This window comes from Microcaecilia unicolor, chromosome 1 (genome assembly GCF_901765095.1).
Source record: "Microcaecilia unicolor chromosome 1, aMicUni1.1, whole genome shotgun sequence".
Lineage (NCBI taxonomy): Eukaryota > Metazoa > Chordata > Amphibia > Gymnophiona > Siphonopidae > Microcaecilia > Microcaecilia unicolor.
Window position 1 is genome coordinate 311361106 of NC_044031.1, and position 17942 is coordinate 311379047.

General features: G+C 43.1%; 1 protein-coding gene across 1 annotated transcript in view; it reads right to left on the reverse strand.

Annotated features, from left to right (window-relative positions):
• The window catches only part of LOC115473410 (voltage-dependent T-type calcium channel subunit alpha-1I-like), a 935734-nt gene that overhangs the window by 142666 nt on the left and 775126 nt on the right, over positions 1–17942 (reverse strand).

Here is a 17942-nt window from a genome sequence, read left to right on the forward strand (position 1 = left end):
TTAGTACTGCTTCAGCATGAGATGTCTCAGTGTGAAATGCCAGTCATTAAGGACTTCATGCCGTAAAAATAGAACTTAAAATCATAAAGAAATATGTATATGGCTCCAACACTGTCACAGAAGATCAGAGAACATGAGGATACATTATAATTAGGCCTTCTGGTTTTAGGTTTTAACTGGTAAAGACCGATAAACTTAATTAAATAAATACTGGAAAACCCTGCTTCCCTTAATACTCTCTCACCCCTCCCCTGCTTGTCTCATATCATCTACTCTTTTTTTTTTTGCCTTTTCTGTGCTAGTGACTTCTATATGATACAAATGTGCATATTGATTCAACTGAAAAAGGTCTCTAACAACGGTACCTGTAGCACAAAACCACCAATATTTTGTTTCTTCAAAAATCCTCACATTAGTTAGAAAATAAACATCTAAGGACAGAAACCCTGAGTATAAGGAAAACAGTGGTGAAATGGAGTCTAGGATAAGGAATATAATTATTGCAGAATCAAGACAGGAGACAGGGGTCCAGAAGCTCTGGGAGTGACAGTCAGGATGCTAAAGGGTCTCCACACTTTATCATATCTTGGGTGGCTGACAGCCTTCTGCTTTCTCCTTTCTTCCCAGGAGACTCTGAATATGATGAACAGAAATGACATGGAATGATGCAAATTACCTCCTGATATAAAGGACAGTTCTAAGAAACAATATCACCAAAACGTTCAAGATCACACAACACAATAATGAACTAAATGATGGCAGAAAAAGATAAAAATAGCCAATTTAGTCTGAACAGTTGTGATTCACACTGGGTAGATGAACATATTCAAATTCCCATATGGAATCAAACACTAACCCAACCTCCCCCCCCCTCCCCCATTTGCCTTCCATAAAATTTCCAAGCATGCCCTGATGCTGATAAAGCATGGGACTCCATCACCTCCACCGGTAGGCCACTTCAGACCTTGTCTCGTTCCTCAGTAATCCCTATAAGTTTCATACTAAATCCAGCATCCAGATTCCCTTCCATGTTTTATGACCAAGTTCTCTAATAATCCACGTAGCCACCAAAACTAGCAAAGCCACTGTCCAAAACATCTGGTCTTCCCATGTTTTCTGAATTTGGGGTTTCAAGCATGGTCATCCTATACAGGCATGGGCTGTTTGTTTATACTTTGAGCCCCATCTGTAGCATTATTTTGAAGGGCTTTGCTACCCCTCTTCTCTCCTACTTGAAAAAGAGAGGCCCAGAGACTCAAAATAGAAATTTAAGCATCCAATCTTGCCACGGGTGGCTAAAGCAGAGAGATACTGTTTGCCCTTAACCACTGCTTGGACACTGGATGATTACTTAGACTGAATAAGGAAAGTGAAAGGAACATATGTCCTTCATAATCAGAGCTCCCACCTATAGATGCAGTAAACGTACACCACAGCTTGTAAACCAGAGGACACCCCTAAATACTCTTCACATTCCTGTCACAAAAATTTAGATATACCTAGGAACAGGGCAGTGTGTGTTTGTACAGCATTCCATTACTAGCATTAAAATCAAAGTGACACACTGGTAAAAGTGCAAATCTAAAATTGCATTTATTTACTATCATGGCGCTTGCACCTCATCCAAAAGCAACCTTCGCTAGGTCTACAGTGCCATAGTTGTATGTCTGGATGCACATTGCCTTGAGTAATTGGTATGGAAAGCAATTTATATAGGGAGGTCTTTTACAAAGGTGCAGTAGTGTTTTTAGTGTGTTAAACGTTAGAAACACCCATAAGAATATTTTTAGCTCGCACTAAAAACGCTAGCACACCTTTGTAAAAGGATCCCAAAATGAGAAAAATCAGTAAAGCAGTTTGCTTTTCTAGCTCCTCATGGATTTTCTTCATTTTTAACCCTCTCCCTTCATCCATGAAGGATGGATAGACAAAAGAGTTACCCATTCCATTGATCCAATTTCCAACCAGCTGTGACAGAGAGTTGTAGTTTATACAATTCACTCATAAAGATGAGGCACATAGTATGACCCTAAATCTTTAAAACTGTCATTAAAATGTTACGGAAAAGAAACGTTAAAAGAGGTATAACTAAATAGGAGACAATAAATAACACTGGAACAGCAAAATTTCTATTTAGACTTTTCAATTTCCATCTCATGAAATCCTGACAGCATCCAGGCTAAAAAACAAATATAGAGTTATCACTGAAAAAAAAAAATTAAAAGGAACTGTGTCACTCAAATGCCAGATCGCTGCACTATGACATCAGAGATCATGCAAGTCAAATCCCCACATACCCCCACCCCTGATATTCAATCCGCGGTAGTCCATGGTTATAAAGTTGCTGACATCTGCAAGCTGAATTAGGCCCAGATATTCAATGCCAGGTTTAATCAAGGCACAGAATTGAATATCCGATTCATGTGTGGCTGCCAGCTGATATTCAGACCATTGCCCAGATAACTAAGCTTAGCTCGAAAGGTTGGTGCTTGGGCCGATTCTATTTTATTTGTGAGAGACATTGCTAAAGGGTTAGAAGGAAAGGGTTGCCTTTTAGCAGATGACACGAAGGTAGAGAACAGAGTGGATACCCTAGAGAGAGTAGAAACCAAGAGAAGAGATCTCCAAACATTAAAAGAATCGTCAAAGGTCTGGTAGTTAAAATTTAATTCAAGTGCAGAGTGATGTACTTGGGGTGCAGAAATCCAAAGGAGATGTACCAAATAAGTGGAGAGAGAATGAAAAGCACATCTCAGGAGAGGGACATTGGAGTGATGGTGTCTGAGGATCGCAAGGTGACGAAACAATGCGACAAGGTGGTGGCCATGGCCAGAAGGGTGTTAGGTTGCACAGAGAGGTATAACCAGCAGAAGAAAGGAGGTGTTGATGCCCCTGTATAAGTCACTGTGTTCAATTTTGGAAACCGTATCTTGCTAAGGATGTAAACAAACTTGAAGCAGTTCAGAGAAAGCGCCGAAAAAGGAGTGGAGTTTGAGTCACAAGACGTATGAGGCGAGACTTGATGACCGGAACATCTACAACCTGGAGGAAAGGAGAGACAGGGGTGATATGATACAGACTTTCAAATATTTGAAAGGTATTAATCTACAAACAAACTTTTTCCAGAGAGGGGAAGGTGGTGGAACTAGAGGACATGAATTAAGGTGGTGGGGGGAGGAACTCAGGAATAACATCAGGAAGTACTTTTTCACAGAGAGGGTGGTAGATACTTGGAATGTCCTCCTATGGGAAGTGGTGGAGATGAAAACAGTAATGGAATTCAAAAATGCTTGGGATAAACACAAAGGCAGTGGAGTTCCTTGGTCGGCTGCCACCCAGGGCAGATCGCCGCTGTGCACCTCCCCCCCCCCCCCCCGGTGCAGCGTCATCCGTCCCTCCCAGGTGCAGCACCACCCCCCCCCCCAGGTGCAGTGTTCCCCCCCCCCCGGTGCATTCTTCCTACCTGCAGGGAGCAGCCGTGCGGCTGTCGGCTCCGTTGGTTCCCTGCTCCCTCAGCCCCACAGCAGGAAGTAACAGCAGAGGGAGCAGGGAACCAGCAGAGCCGACAGCCGCGTGGCTACTCCCTGCACCCCTCCTGCCGCGTGCACCCGGGGCAAACAGTATCCACCGCCCCGCCCTTGGGGCACCACTGCACAAAGGAATCCTGGTTAGAAGGAATAGATCCAACAATGCTTAGCATTAGTCAGTGGCGTAGCCACAGGTGGGCCTGGGTGGGCCGGGGCCCACCCACTTAGGGCTCAGGCCCACCCAACAGTAGCACATGTTTAGCAGTAGCTGATGGGGATTCCAAACTCTACCAGCTGAAGATTTCCCTCTGATGGTATTGAAAATGGTGTGCTCCACGTTACTGGCACCTGTGGATGCTCAGTTTTCAGCGCATGCCTGCTGCAGACTGCCAAGGTGGAGAGAAACATTTTTCCACCAGCTTAGATATTTGGGGGGGGGGGGGGGGGGGAGGAGGAGAACACTTGGTGCCCACCCACTTCTTGCCTAGGCCCACCCAAAATCTGCTATCTGGCTACGCCCCTGGCATTAGTTAGATGGCAACACCAGAAATTGGGAAGCAAAGCCAGTGCCGGGCAGAATTCTACAGTCTGTGCTCTGATCATGGATGGGCAGATTTGGATGGGCTGCAGTTGAGGTTTCGATCAGAAGTTCAGAATTTGGAGAATAAGGACAGTGCTGGGCAGACTTCTATGGTCTATGTCCCAAAAACGGCAAGGACAAATCAAGATCAGGTATGCATATGAAATATCACATTGTACCTTATGCTATGAGTTTTCATTTTTGAGCAGACTGGATGGACCATCATCTACTATATTACTATGTTATTATCAGGCTTATTTTCGAAAGAGAAGGGCGCCCATCTTTCGACACAAATTAGGAGATGGGCGTCCTTCTCTCAGGGTCGCCCAAATCGGCATAATTGAAAGTCGATTTTGGGCATCCTCGACTGCTTTCCGTCGTGGGGACAACCAAAGTTCATGGGGGTGTGTCGGAAGCATAGCAAAGGCGGGACTGGGGCATGCACATGGGCGTCCTCGGCTGTTAATGGAAAAAAGAAGGGCGTCCCTGATGAACACTTGGCCGACTTTACTTGGTCCTTTTTTTTTTTACGACCAAGCCACAAAAATGTGCCCTAAATGACCAGATGACCACCGGAGGGAATCGGGGATGACCTCCCCCTACTCCCCCAGTGGTCACTAACCCCCTCCCACCCTAAAAAAATGTTTTTAAATGTTTTTTTCCAGCCTCTATGCCAGCCTCAAATATCATACCCAGCTCCATGACAGCAGTATGCAGGACCCTGGAGCAGTTTTAATGGGTACTGCAGTGCACTTCAGGCAGGCGGACCCAGGCCCATCCTCACCTACCTGTTAAACTTGGGGTGGTAAATGTGAGCCCTCCAAAACCTACCACAAACCCACTGTACCCACATCTAGGTGCCCCCCTTCATCCCTAAGGGCAATGGTAGTGGTGTACAGTTGTGGGGAGTGGGGTTTGGGGGGCTCAGCACACAAGGTAAGGGAGCTATGTACCTGGGAGCTTTTTCTGAAGTCCACTGCAGTGCCCCCTAGGGTGCCCGGTTGGTGTCCTGGCTTGTCAGGGGGACCAGTGCAGTACAAATGCTGGCTCCTCCCATGCCCAAATGGCTTGGATTTGGTCGTTTCTGAGATGGGCATCTTCGGTTTCCATTATCGCCGAAAATTGGGGACGACCATCTCTAGGGACGGCCATCTCTAAGGTCGACCTAAATGTTGAGATTTGGGCGTCTCCGACCATATTATCAAAACGAAAGATGCCGCCCATCTTGTTTCGATAATACGGGTTTCCCCGCCCCTTCGCAGGGACGTCCTGCAAGGACGCCCTCAGGAAAACTTGGGCGCCCCGTTCAATTATGCCCCTTCACGTATTATTAAGATGGACTTGGAAAAACCCACTGCTTATTTCTATGATAAACAGCATAAAATCTGTTTTACTGTTTTGGGATCTTGTCAGGTACTTGTGATCTGGATTGGCCACTGTAGGAAACAGAATACTGGGCTTGATGGACCTTCGGTCTGTCCCAGTATGGAAATGCTTATGTTCTTATGAGTTATCTGCAGCAGGGTCCATATGAATAAAATTGGCCCTGCAGCAGATAACTCGAACTGAGCTTTAGTAAAAGAGCCCCTAAGTGAATAGAAGTTAGGATAGCCTTTTTGCTGTCATAATTTTGTGGTCCTTTTACTAAACCACACTAAAAAGTGGTCGGTGGTAGTTATAGCGTGTGGGTCTCCTACGCGCTCCGGCCACTTTTTAGCGTGACTTGAAAATGGCCGAATTTCAATTTTTTTTCTATTAATGGCCATGCGCTAATTTCCAAATTAGCATGCGGCCATTACCACCTAAGCCCTTACCGCCTCAAGGGCTAATGTGCTACTCATACGGTAATTGGGCAGCACACAGCAATATGCCCATGTTGCCTGATTACTACCGGGAATGCCTATTTCCCACACCCAGCGCTAGAAAATAAAAGTAATTTTCTAGCACCGGAAATGGTGTGTGTCAAAATCAAAAACTACCGCAGGGCGCCTGGGCGTTCCCAAGGGTAGTGTTTTGCTGTGTGCTACCCATACGATAGCCCTACCACACCTTTGTAAAAAGGGCCCTTTTATCTGGGCACTGACCTTGTTAGCAGGCTTAAAATTGCCGCTAACCAGGTAAATCCTTGCTCTGCCTTGACTCTGTCCCCAGATAGTGCTGCTGTGGTCAGAGCTCATATTCAACAGCACTTTCCAGTTAAGTGTCACCGAATATCTGTGGCAGAGCCAGCCAAGGCAATTTAGCTGGATAGGAGCCTCTCCTGTCCACCTAAATCATGTTGAATATCTATCCCTTAGTTTTAGAATGTTATTTTATTTCTGGATGAGTTTTATATTTCATTTTAGTTTTACAGAAGCTCCAGCTTCTGTCACTTTCAGATTCCATGGGTGAAAAGCATGATTTGAGAACATTTACTATGGGCTGAAGACACATTCATAAGTGCACTATGAGGTGAATTGTTAGGAATTTGAACAGTAGGATAGCTATATGCCCAATCTGACGATTTATTGGAATCAACCAAGGACAAATATTTTTTAAATGTTTGAAAGCTACTTCAACTTTGGGGGAAGAGAGATTTTCAAAGGGTATAGCTAGACAACTTTGAGAGTTAGTCAGCTAAACTTCTGTAGATTCTGCAGATGAAGACCTCCCTTCTGGATGGCTAAATTTAACCACCTACTTTGACTAGGTATCCAAAAGGAATAGACCTAAAAAAACTGGTGGCCCTAGAGGTGAGGTTAGGTCAGGGAATGGAAGTTAGGTGTTCATATTTAGTAGAATCACTTGCACTCATAAACCAAGTTGGCTAAATGTAAGCTAATTTTCAGCTGCAAATCTAGGCATTTTGGTTTGGCTGAAAATGAGTTTAATCTACTCAGCCAAAATTTGTCCAGCTAAGTAAGGCATTCTGGATATTCTGAAAATTGATCTGATAAGGGAAGATAAAAAGAAAACAAACATACACCGCTGAGCAGATGAGATAACCTGCTAAATTTACCTGAACATCTCTCATTGAATTTCAGTTGCTCTTACCCAGTGCTTTTTTTCTATCGTAAATGGTGCCGGTACTAGAATACCAGGCCACCATTCAGGGGTGAGATGATCAGAGGGACCCAATCCATAACGGCCAGGCACCCTGCAACCAGTCACAGAATCTATGACAAGGCAGAATTGGTGTGTAGGGCCTGAGCTCTTTCATTAAAACCTGGGAACCATGGGTCAATTTTTGCAGACAATGAAAAAGGTGCCGGTACTCAGTACCCCCAAGTACCTTCTCAAAAAAAGCCCTGCTCTTACCCATCTAAAAGTGTGGTTGAATATTTTGCTAAATTTAGCTAAATTATCAGAACATGTGTCAAATTTTCCTAAAATGAAGTAACACACAGCGAGGGTTGAGGGTGGGCCTGCACAATAACAACACAGCTGGACAAAGGTGTAAAACTGAAACAAGTGCTTTATTAACAGAAATCTGAGGTCTGTTACATCACAGGGCCAGGAACACAAGGTGAAAAGTCAATTTGATTTAGTGAACACAGTCTTAACCAGGGCCTGTGACTGACAGGGCCCAAACACAGTCTGAAACTGTTGGCTGCCACGCCCCAAACACAGTCTGTAAGTTCTTCTCGTTCTCTGAGTTCCAGGTCTGACTCCAGCCAGACCCCAGAACAAGGCTTACAAGTCTCAAATCAAAAGTTGGCTTACCTCAGAGCCAAGTCATGGTTGCTAGATACAGGTTGTAGAGGCACCTGCTAGGGCTTCGGTTCTTCCTTCCCTGGGCCTCTTGAACCCCAGTTTGGCCCTACTACCTTTTAGACAACAAGGCAAGCGATCTGCAAGATCCAACATGGAGAATAAATGAGCAAAGTGACATCCAAAGGATTTTATTAGAGATATCATATATAATTAAGTTGCCCAACATAGGCCGTGTTTCACCCACAGAGGGCCTGTGTCGGGCAACTTTCTTATATATGATAGCTCTAATAAAATCCTTTGGATGTCACTTTGATCTGCTCGTTTATTCCCTACTACCTTTTATACTTCCTGGTTCTTGCACCTTCAGCACCACCCCTCCCATCTCACTTCCTCCCTGGGCAGGACTAAAGGTTTTAAGGTGGCTCAGGCTATCTGAGAGCCTATACTTAAGGGTGAGAGGCAGTGTTCTATATATTCCCTCAAAGGCAGGGCTGCCAAGGGGGCCGGATCACTGAGAGAAAGCATTTAGCCACACCTCTAGCTCCACCCCACTCCTCCCAGTCATGCTCTAGCTCCACTTCACCTCCCAGTCAAACCCCCAATGCCCACCCACTTTACTTCTTGACTCCTCTTCTGATGGACCTCTGTTGGCAGCAACAAGCAGCTTCCCTCTCAGGCAGTAGGGGATGGCTTAGTAAAATGTCATCTCCTGCTGCCGTGGGACCAGTCTTGCAAAATAAGAGCTGTGAGATTTTGCAGCTCTTATTGCAAGACTGGTTCCATGGTAGCAGGAGATGACATCTGTGCACCCCAGCAGGAGATGACCTGCGAAAGCAGGAGGTCTGGAGGTCTGCTCACAGAGGTCTTTTACAAGACCCATTTTATTCCTATGGATCCTGCTGCAGACAACATGTGCTAATCTTTAGTAAGAGACTCTCTTTGTTAGTGAACAGGCTCATTTATCGGGGGGGGGGGGGGGGGGGGGGGGGAGAGTTAATAAGCTGCAGTAAAATATGGCATTTTATCACATCTTGGTGTAACACAGTAGTAACTAACCTGTACAACAAAGGAGCACTGGGTAATGAATGCCTCAGTAAATGCATACTGCAACTTATGACCAGTCTCACAAAATTCGAGTCTGGGGGGGGGAGGGGTCACTAATTCACAGTCCAATACTCCCAGGGAGCCGCCTTAAAGTGGCCAGATCTTTTCAAAACAAACATATTCTCCCCCACCCCCCAACAGACCTGCCCTGGAAGAGATCCTCCTCCAAAGACCCCCACCTCCACAGTAGGCTCTCCCAAGCCCACCTCTATCAATTCCTGGTGGTCTAGGGGGTCTGGGCAGACACAATCCCCAGTCACTTCTGCCGCTGCTGGAGGTGAATTCAAAGTTGCAATACCAAAGTGCCACTAGAAGGGTAAAAGGCAAGCTTAATAATGAGGTGCTTTGCATGCTATGAATCTCATGATTATGCAGCCACTAATAACTAGAACAATCCACTCCACATACGTAAGTATAGCTTACAAAACTGAAGATGGAAAATACTCCAATGCTGATAATGTGCAAATCCTTTCTTTTCTTTATTCTTTCAAATTATATATTTTGTATATAAAATTTGAAAGGATAAAAAAAGAAGGGATCTGCACATTAATTATCAGCATTGGAGTATTTTCCACCCTCAGTTTTGTAAGTTATTCTCATTATTATGCAGCCCATCGTGACTTATACTAATAAATAACATGCTATTTTGCTGTTTAACATATTAAGGGGACAACAATAACACCCTAGTCTAAATGGGCCTATTAGCTAACAACACACATGACCATACACTAGTGCATTAATGAAATCTGATAAATGAAATAATGTGTGGAGGAGTAGCATGGAGGGTCATTTTATAACAATTTACATAGGCTGGGAGGTCAAGCAGGATTCTATTTTTAGCCAATATGTCTGCATAAGATAACCCTAGAAAATCTGCATAAATTGTGGCAAAGGAGTAGGTGTAAATGTTTGTGTGTATATTATAAAGGACATATGCAAATCGTGACTCCTCCCATGCACTGCCCAACATGCCTCCAAGCGAGTTTTGTGGGGTCATTTTATAAAAGGTCACTTAGGCTGAAAGGGCAAGAAGATGCCTAAGGCTCTTGTGTGTCAGGGCCAGCGGAATGTGGTAAACAGGGTATGCACGGCAGGGGGGTGCCAACATTTAGAGGCACCAGAAACTGCCGATACTTACCGGTTGCACTCCTGGTAGCTTGAAGTGATACTGCATGGTGTAGCTATCCTTACATGGAGCAAAACCACATGCATGCTGCCTTACACACTGCGCAGGATACTGACAAGGCAGAAGATGGAGTGCTGCACGACACAAAAGCAGAACGTGCATAGTACTTTTTTCTTTAGCAGAACGGGAGCAAAGCCACGAGACAGGAATACAACACAGTGCAGGGTGAACAACCAATCACAGCCGTATACCCTGTGCTGTGCCATCTGTGACCCTGAAATGACCAGTGCGAGGTTAGGGGCGGAGCGTATGCATGGAGCTGCGGAAGGGGTAGCCGGAAGTGATGGAGTGTGCTGTTTTGGCACGCTTATTCGAAGCTGTGTGTGGATAGAGGGACAGCAGCGGATGCCGATCCTGGTTCCCGTTCACTGTGGTCAGACACTATGGACGAGTACGAGGAGCTATATGGAGTGGAAGATGACTTTGAGAGTTGGTTTGAGGCCGAGCTGGAGGTGTTAGCAGAGCTGGAAGGTGAGCGGTGGCAGGGTGTCTCTTCCCTTTCCTTTCCCTGCAGACCCTTTTACCTGTGGTCTCTTGTTTCACTTTGTTGAGGGGGTCATCATGGGATAGGAGACAGCGTCCTATCAGTTAAAAGATAGAAGACAGGGGTGAAAAGGGGGAAGGGGCTGAAAAATGGGGCAGGGGGGAGGAGGGGCAAGGAATAAGAGAGAAAGGAGATGCTGGAACCGGGGGGGGGGGGGGGGGGGGGCACCAGAGTCCCTAGCACCAGCCCTGCTCTGTGTCTTTGTAAAATAGTAGGGGTAAAATAGCAGAAATCATAGTGGAAATGTCAATGTGTAAAGTAAGCATGCATGCACATTAAAGTACTGGATCAAAATGAGCCATGGTGGTCAGTGTTTTAACATCCAGCTGCCACAGTTACAAAAAAAAAAAAAAAAAAAGAAATCCAGACATTCAGTGTCAATATATGGATAGAGGTCAGTTATGAACATCCAGATTGGGTGGCCAGTGCCAGTACTACCCTGACAGCACTGATACTCAGCCCCCATCCAGATAGCTAACCGGATACAGTCAGGAAAGCCTTTTTGCTGTTCTAACTTTATCTGGTCATCTGATTATTCATTTGTTTGTTGCATTTGTATCCCACATTTCCCCACCTATTTGCAGGCTCAATGTGGCTTACATTTTTTATTTTTTTTGTTACATTTGTACCCCGCGCTTTCCCACTCATGGCAGGCTCAATGCGGCTTACATGGGGCAATGGAGGGTTAAGTGACTTGCCCAGAGTCACAAGGAGCTGCCTGTGCCTGAAGTGGGAATTGAACTCAGTTCCTCAGGACCAAAGTCCACCACCCTAACCACTAGGCCACTCAACATCGGCGTTCGTCAAGCCGGTAGAGAACAAATACAAAGTGGTATTATGGTACAATAAGGTTAATGTGTTACACACAAATTTGGGAATCGTAGAGAGGAAGAGTTGCATTATGTCCAATACTAGTTTTAGTTACTTGTGTAGCAGGGTTCAGGCAATTAGGTTGTGTCAGTAGGGTATGCCTTTTTGAATAGGTTGGTTTTTAGTGGACTGAGTATCACTGCCAACTTGGTAACTCCACGCACTGCCCTCACTCTTCCCATGGATAACTATTCAGATATTGCTGAAGTGGTCAGGAAAGATATTCAGCAGTACTGTCCACAAACTGACATTGAATATTGGACTCTAAATATATAAATTGCGACTCTCGCCTGAACTCTGCTCCAGAACACACCTACATTTGGGTGGCGTAAAAGTAGGCGTCTTTTTGGCAGTGCACCTACTGTTCTGCCTTGCAGTAATTTTATAAAAGCTGCTTCACGCATGGAAAATGTTTTAGAATTACCCTGTTAGTAATCAGGGAAATGGGTTGCAGATCCTGATTCTCCCACTGTGTGACTGTGGGTAAGTCGCTTCATCCTCCATTGCCTCAAGTACAAGTAGATTATAAGTAAGTTTGGGGCAGGGAAATGACTTGTGAAAATGAATATGTAATTTGGATTTAAAAAAAGGACAGTAATACATATAAAATCCAAATCAAGTAACTAAACAAATATATAAATACATAATATTTAATATAGGAAGTGGAGGAGTGGCCTAGTGGTTAGGATGGTGGACTTTGGTCCTGGGGAACTGAGTTCGATTCCCGGCACAGGCAGCATCTTGTGACTCTGGGCAAGTCACTTAACTCTCCATTGCCCGCTGCATTGAGCCTGCCATGAGTGGGAAAGCGCGGTGTACAAATGTAACAAAAAAAATAATAGACCCCCTTGATCCTGTGGAGGGCTAATTTTCTAACAAGGTGCCTAGAGAAGACAAGCAAATAGGCACCTGTTACGCCTAAATGCATGACTCATCAAAACACAATAACCCACTTCACTATCCTGAATTATTAGCATTGGGTTTGGACATGAGACATATTTTATAAACATATGTGCCCGTGTGCCTTTATAAAATCAGCTCAGGAAAACAGGTGCATGCATTTACACCTGCTCAGAGGCACCTGAAAATCTGTGTGTGTGTGTGTGTGTGTGTGTGTTGCCAAGAATAAGTGCACATGTGCCAACCCTACCCCAGATCCGTCTATTTTCCATCCTCAGGAATATATATATATATATATATATATATATATATATATATATATATATCACGTAAAATTGGATATTATGGGCCCTGTTTACTAAAGTGAGTTAGCGTTTTTAGCATGTCTACACTTAGCGCATGCGCTAACCATGTAGGCGCCTATTGGGATATTGTAGGCACGTACATGGTTAACACGCCTATAATGCTGCTTAGTAAACAGGGCCCTATGAGGTTGATAGTCAGCATGATGTATGCAGACAGGAGAGGCACCTGCCCACTTAAACCATGCTGAGCAGACTGAGCACTGATATTCAGCAGTAGTTAATCAGGCAGTGAATACTGGCTCTGACCATTGCATCACAATAATTCAAAAGAAGGAACCACTTCCCAACAAACACATGCACACGCCAAACCTTGAATGTGTAGAAGTGAACACTCAGCAAATTGTAATCAACTTTTGTTTTCTTTTTTATATGGAGGAAAAAGACCTCAGCAGTCAACACTAGGAGGTTGCTTTACGTAATTCTCCACTGTAGCTTCTCCTCACGACATGAATCAATCATTAGCTAAAGAACCTCTAATTTTTTAACCCCATGCACAATTTTAAGCAACAATTTTACTTTTTTAATAAACTAATCAATATCAATTGTTTAAATCTGCCATTACAAATTCACGCAGCGAGAACAAAACAGAAGCATTTAGCTCGTTCTTGTAGATCCTGACGGGTACCTATTTCATCAAAGACTTCGTCAGGGAATTTAAAAAATAAGTATAATCCCACACCGACAAGGCAAGATTATATTTTTGGAAAAATTCCCTTGATGGAGCCTACAGATAGGTGTTGCACATGTAATGTAGTGTAAGGCAATAGCAATCTGATGACAAAGTCATGCAAAACATGGGCTGTCATTGATGATTCTGGATTTGTATCTTGAATTTTAATTAACTTGGGGATAGAATTACTAAAAAGGAACTAACACACATTAATGCACATTAATGCAAACTCTATTTTATGCAGTGGGACCTATTTAGTAATAAGGTGAGTTAATGGCACTGGCATGCGCTAACACAGTAATGTACTTTAGTACATCTAGCCCTCAATTTGTGATTTTTTTGTTATTTGTTCGGTTGCTGTTTTTATGATAATTAATGTTTGGTTGTACCCCATTTAGAATGATTGTTAGAAAGGTAGGCTATGAGTAATTAAATGAAATGAAAAGCTTCTCACATATGATTTTTGAATGAGAAAAACATGCATGCAATCAAGATGGGTGAGTAGAAAGGGAAAGAAAGAGGATCCCCCTCTCCCTCCAAATCAGAGAAACAAAAATGCTAAGACACTCTCTTTTATCTGAGAAGATGGGTTAGTTTTCTTTCAAGAAAGTGAGATGTTTTTGGTTTACTTTCTGGAGTGCATGGATTTAATATTCACCGTGTTGGATGATTTTGGAGTTCACTGTGTGGTCCTATGACACTGTTCACACAGATAAAAATGGGTGGATGATGATAATTAAAAGGGGCAACCTTCAAACGATGCACATATGAATTTTCCAAGGGAAAACGTATCACTCTGCGAGTCGAGTAAGGAGAAGTACACCCACAAATTTGCACCTATCTTTGCATGTACTTTCCCAAATAAACTTATACGTATATTTTTGAAACAAAAAACTATTCATATAAATGTTCTCCTGTACCCATCATGACCCCAGGAATGCTTCTCTCGTGTGCCAGCAAAACCTAGGCATTCGATGGGGATATAACACAAATGTATATCCACAGAATTGCCAACTCACCGTGTATTATAACACTGGAGAGTAACATTTTTTGAAGAATTTGGACTTCTGGTTTTCTTGGAACTCCTTATTTGGGGTCTTCCACTCTTCGTTTGTTTGAATTTTAAAAGACTGCATTCTTGTATTTAAACCCTGTTTTATGTGTGGAAATGATTTTGAAAAACTGCCTTTGTCTCAGCAATATTCAAGAAAATAATGTTAAATTAATGTATAGTTGGGATAGGATTAGTCATTGGTATCCCTGAGCATCACCAGCATGCTGGTGACAACATGGTGCTAAAGGAATACTTAGACAGATATGGTGGAGTTGCCCTAAAGCTAGGGCTTTCTGGAAGAGTGTAGAATGTTGAATAAAAAGGCTTACGGGATTATTAGTTCCATGGGATCCAGGGATTATGTTGTTTAATAAAGAAATTCTGGATTTTAAACAAGCCCAAACAAGATTAATCAGACAGCTACTGCTGCAACCTGTTCAGAAACAGTATAACAAGTATCTAATAAACAAACCATGCTAAATTGACCTTGGGTGCTAGCTGGAAGGAGGTGGGAGTCCCTTTTTTGCAACTTTGGAGATCTAAGTTGCATTATGCATATCGCATGGAATAAAACAGCAATTCACCGTAATGCTTTAAAGAAGTGGGAACATGTACCGGCATGCTGTGGGATTCTAATTTTATTTAAAAGGAGTAGGTACAAGGTAGGTGGTATAGAGTAAACATGCGGGAGAGGGAGTTGGGAAGGGGATTTCAAAGTTGTTAGTTGTTTGAGAGTGCTAGGTGGTATTTGGTGGAGTATCAGTTACTTAAAAACATTTTTTTAAAGAGGAGTTACTTTAAGCAATTGGTTTTAAGTGGGGATGTGCTATTTGATTCTTGTGTCTCAAGTGACTTTGATATGGATTGTTGTTTTGGAAATATTGGCAAAGAAAGTTTGTAATACTTTTATTGTTTCATGATGGGCTATGTAATGTAATTGATTTATCAATAAAGACCTCCTTAAAATAAAAAAAGAAAAAGAAAATTGCCTTCATAGGCCCAACACTCAAAGCTCTGGTGCTAGAGGCAAGAGTGCACAACCCATAGCACAACAGCAGCACTGAAAATTAAACCCCGCAACAATGCCCAAAGCAAATGGAATGCAAATTTTATGTGCAATAGTAAAGCAAAAGGCGAGGAATGTGAATGCGCAAGTACACAAGAGCTGCACTTAGACCGCGAAACACCTGTGCGCGTGCAAAACAGGAAGTACATCGGCACCCTTCTTCCGTGCCATGAAATATAAGCCCCCTCCAAACTTTTGCCGTTTAAATCCCCTAAGAGGCTCACACCAAAGCGCAGGAAAATAGGCGCCAATGCCTGTCCTCAGCCCCGGCTTCACAAACATATTTTTTTCTTACTATCAGCAATATAAGCTGCACGGGCTTCTTTCTCCTTTCAAAACAAGCTAAAACCTGGCAATGTAATGTGAAAAACGCAGAAGAAATCCTCTCCAGAAAACCTGGACGCTATCCCTGACCTGATGGTATGTTTCAGTGTTAAGGCCAGTGTTAATTTCTGTGCTGTCTTCTGAACATTAGAGTAAATACATAATCACCCTGATCTGAATCTGTTTCAGTGCATTTAAATACAATTTGTACTAATCTTCAGTGCACAGATTAGCACATGCGCTGGAGGGTTTTGTGCAAGCTGCGCACATTAACATGCATACAGTTCCAGCGCTAATTGCTCCTAATGCTGGTGTTAGGTTTTGAGTATCTGGGCTACAGATTCCAATCAAGAATTAGAATCCTCTTTTTCCATGCTGCTTTTATATATAACAGTACATTTATGGCATTTGAGAGCAGACCAGAATATTATTCAAATTCTTAAAATATTGTTTTAGAAAAGTGATTGTGATGCCCTCAAAAACTTATAAGTGACTGTTTTAAATGTGTAAAACATATTCCCAGCCACTTGTATCTATCATGTCACATCGGGCTTCCCTATAAATCAGTTCAATAATATCCAAAATGATTAGTTCAACAAATCTCTTAACAAGTCAAAAAAGCTGTGTATGACTTATCTGTATAGGACATCCATGAGATATAGAATAACAGATCTCTCCTTCTCATATAATCATCATTGGGAGAACCCCCATTGATAGACAGTAGCTGTTTCTGTTTCCATCAAAACATAGGAACCAACAATTAATCGAATTTCCTGACTCAGATCTAAGTTTCACCACTTCAGTGGCTTCTTCAGGGGATAACTATTCAAAACCAAATATAATCTCTCTATATAAAAAGCAACACCAACGTTCTATGAAGCCTCCAGCCGGAAGTGTGAAGGGGGCGAGATATCCGGTTTCCCTATGAGTGTCTGCCCCGCCCTCTCTGTAACACAGTCAAGTGAAGGAAAACAGCAGAGCACGAAATCAAATCGCTGGCTCTGTAACAGTGAAGGACTCAGAGGGGGGAGGGGAGAGAGGCCACAGGGCAGGGACACACACACTCCCACATGCACACAGAAGAAAACATTGCTAGCCCCCGTTTCATTTGCATCAGAAACGGGGCTTTTTTACTAGTTAAATATAACATCCAACTTTTAACATACTAATCAAAAATATTTGTGGTACTTCTCTCAATTAATCTTTCCAGAGGAGGCAATGCGGCACAAATTTTGTTAAAGACAGAACAAAAATGTATTTTTGAGTGGAATACAAAGCCTCCAGTGGGGTTAAATAAAGATATAGAATGGTTTTCATTATAAACTGAATATGTTTGAATTTGCTGAGCCTCGGGAAGAGAATGACATGGGGATGGGGACCCATGGTAACCATGGGGATGGGGAAAAACTTTGTCCTTGTGTCATTTTCTACTTTGAACTGGGCTGTTATTTATGTTTGAGTGATGCCTACAACGATATTTTGATTTTTTTGGAAAAACAAGCAACCATGCTGGCCACAACTGCCAGAATTTGAATGGGGGATCCTGTACATCCTGCTACCAGGACATCTTCTTTCTATTATAGGAAGGACTGTGGAAGTCAGGACAGCTAGACTGAATCCTGAGATTGTTAATTTCTTATTCATCCATAGATTTAAAAATCATAACAGTGCTTCATAGGTCATATTTGACAGAGGAGTGGCCTAGTGGTTAGGGTGGTGGACTTTGGTCCTGAGGAACTGAGTTTGATTCCCGGCAAAGGCAGCTCCTTGTGACTCTGGGCAAGTCATTTAACCCTCCATTACCTGCCGCATAGAGCCTGCCATGAGTGGGAAAGCGCGGGGTACAAATGTAACAAAAATAAAATAAATAAAAATATTTCTCCTCTCTAAAGCATACAGAACAGTTTGTACTTTGTACCTTGGACATTTTAACAGGGAGGATTAGGAGTCCTTGGGGTAGTAGAAATCAGCTATTGTTGGGGTTGGAAGGGTAGAGAGTAGTGGTGGGGAGAAGGATTATTATAGCTGCTCATTGTTATTGTTTTCTATTTGTATTTTA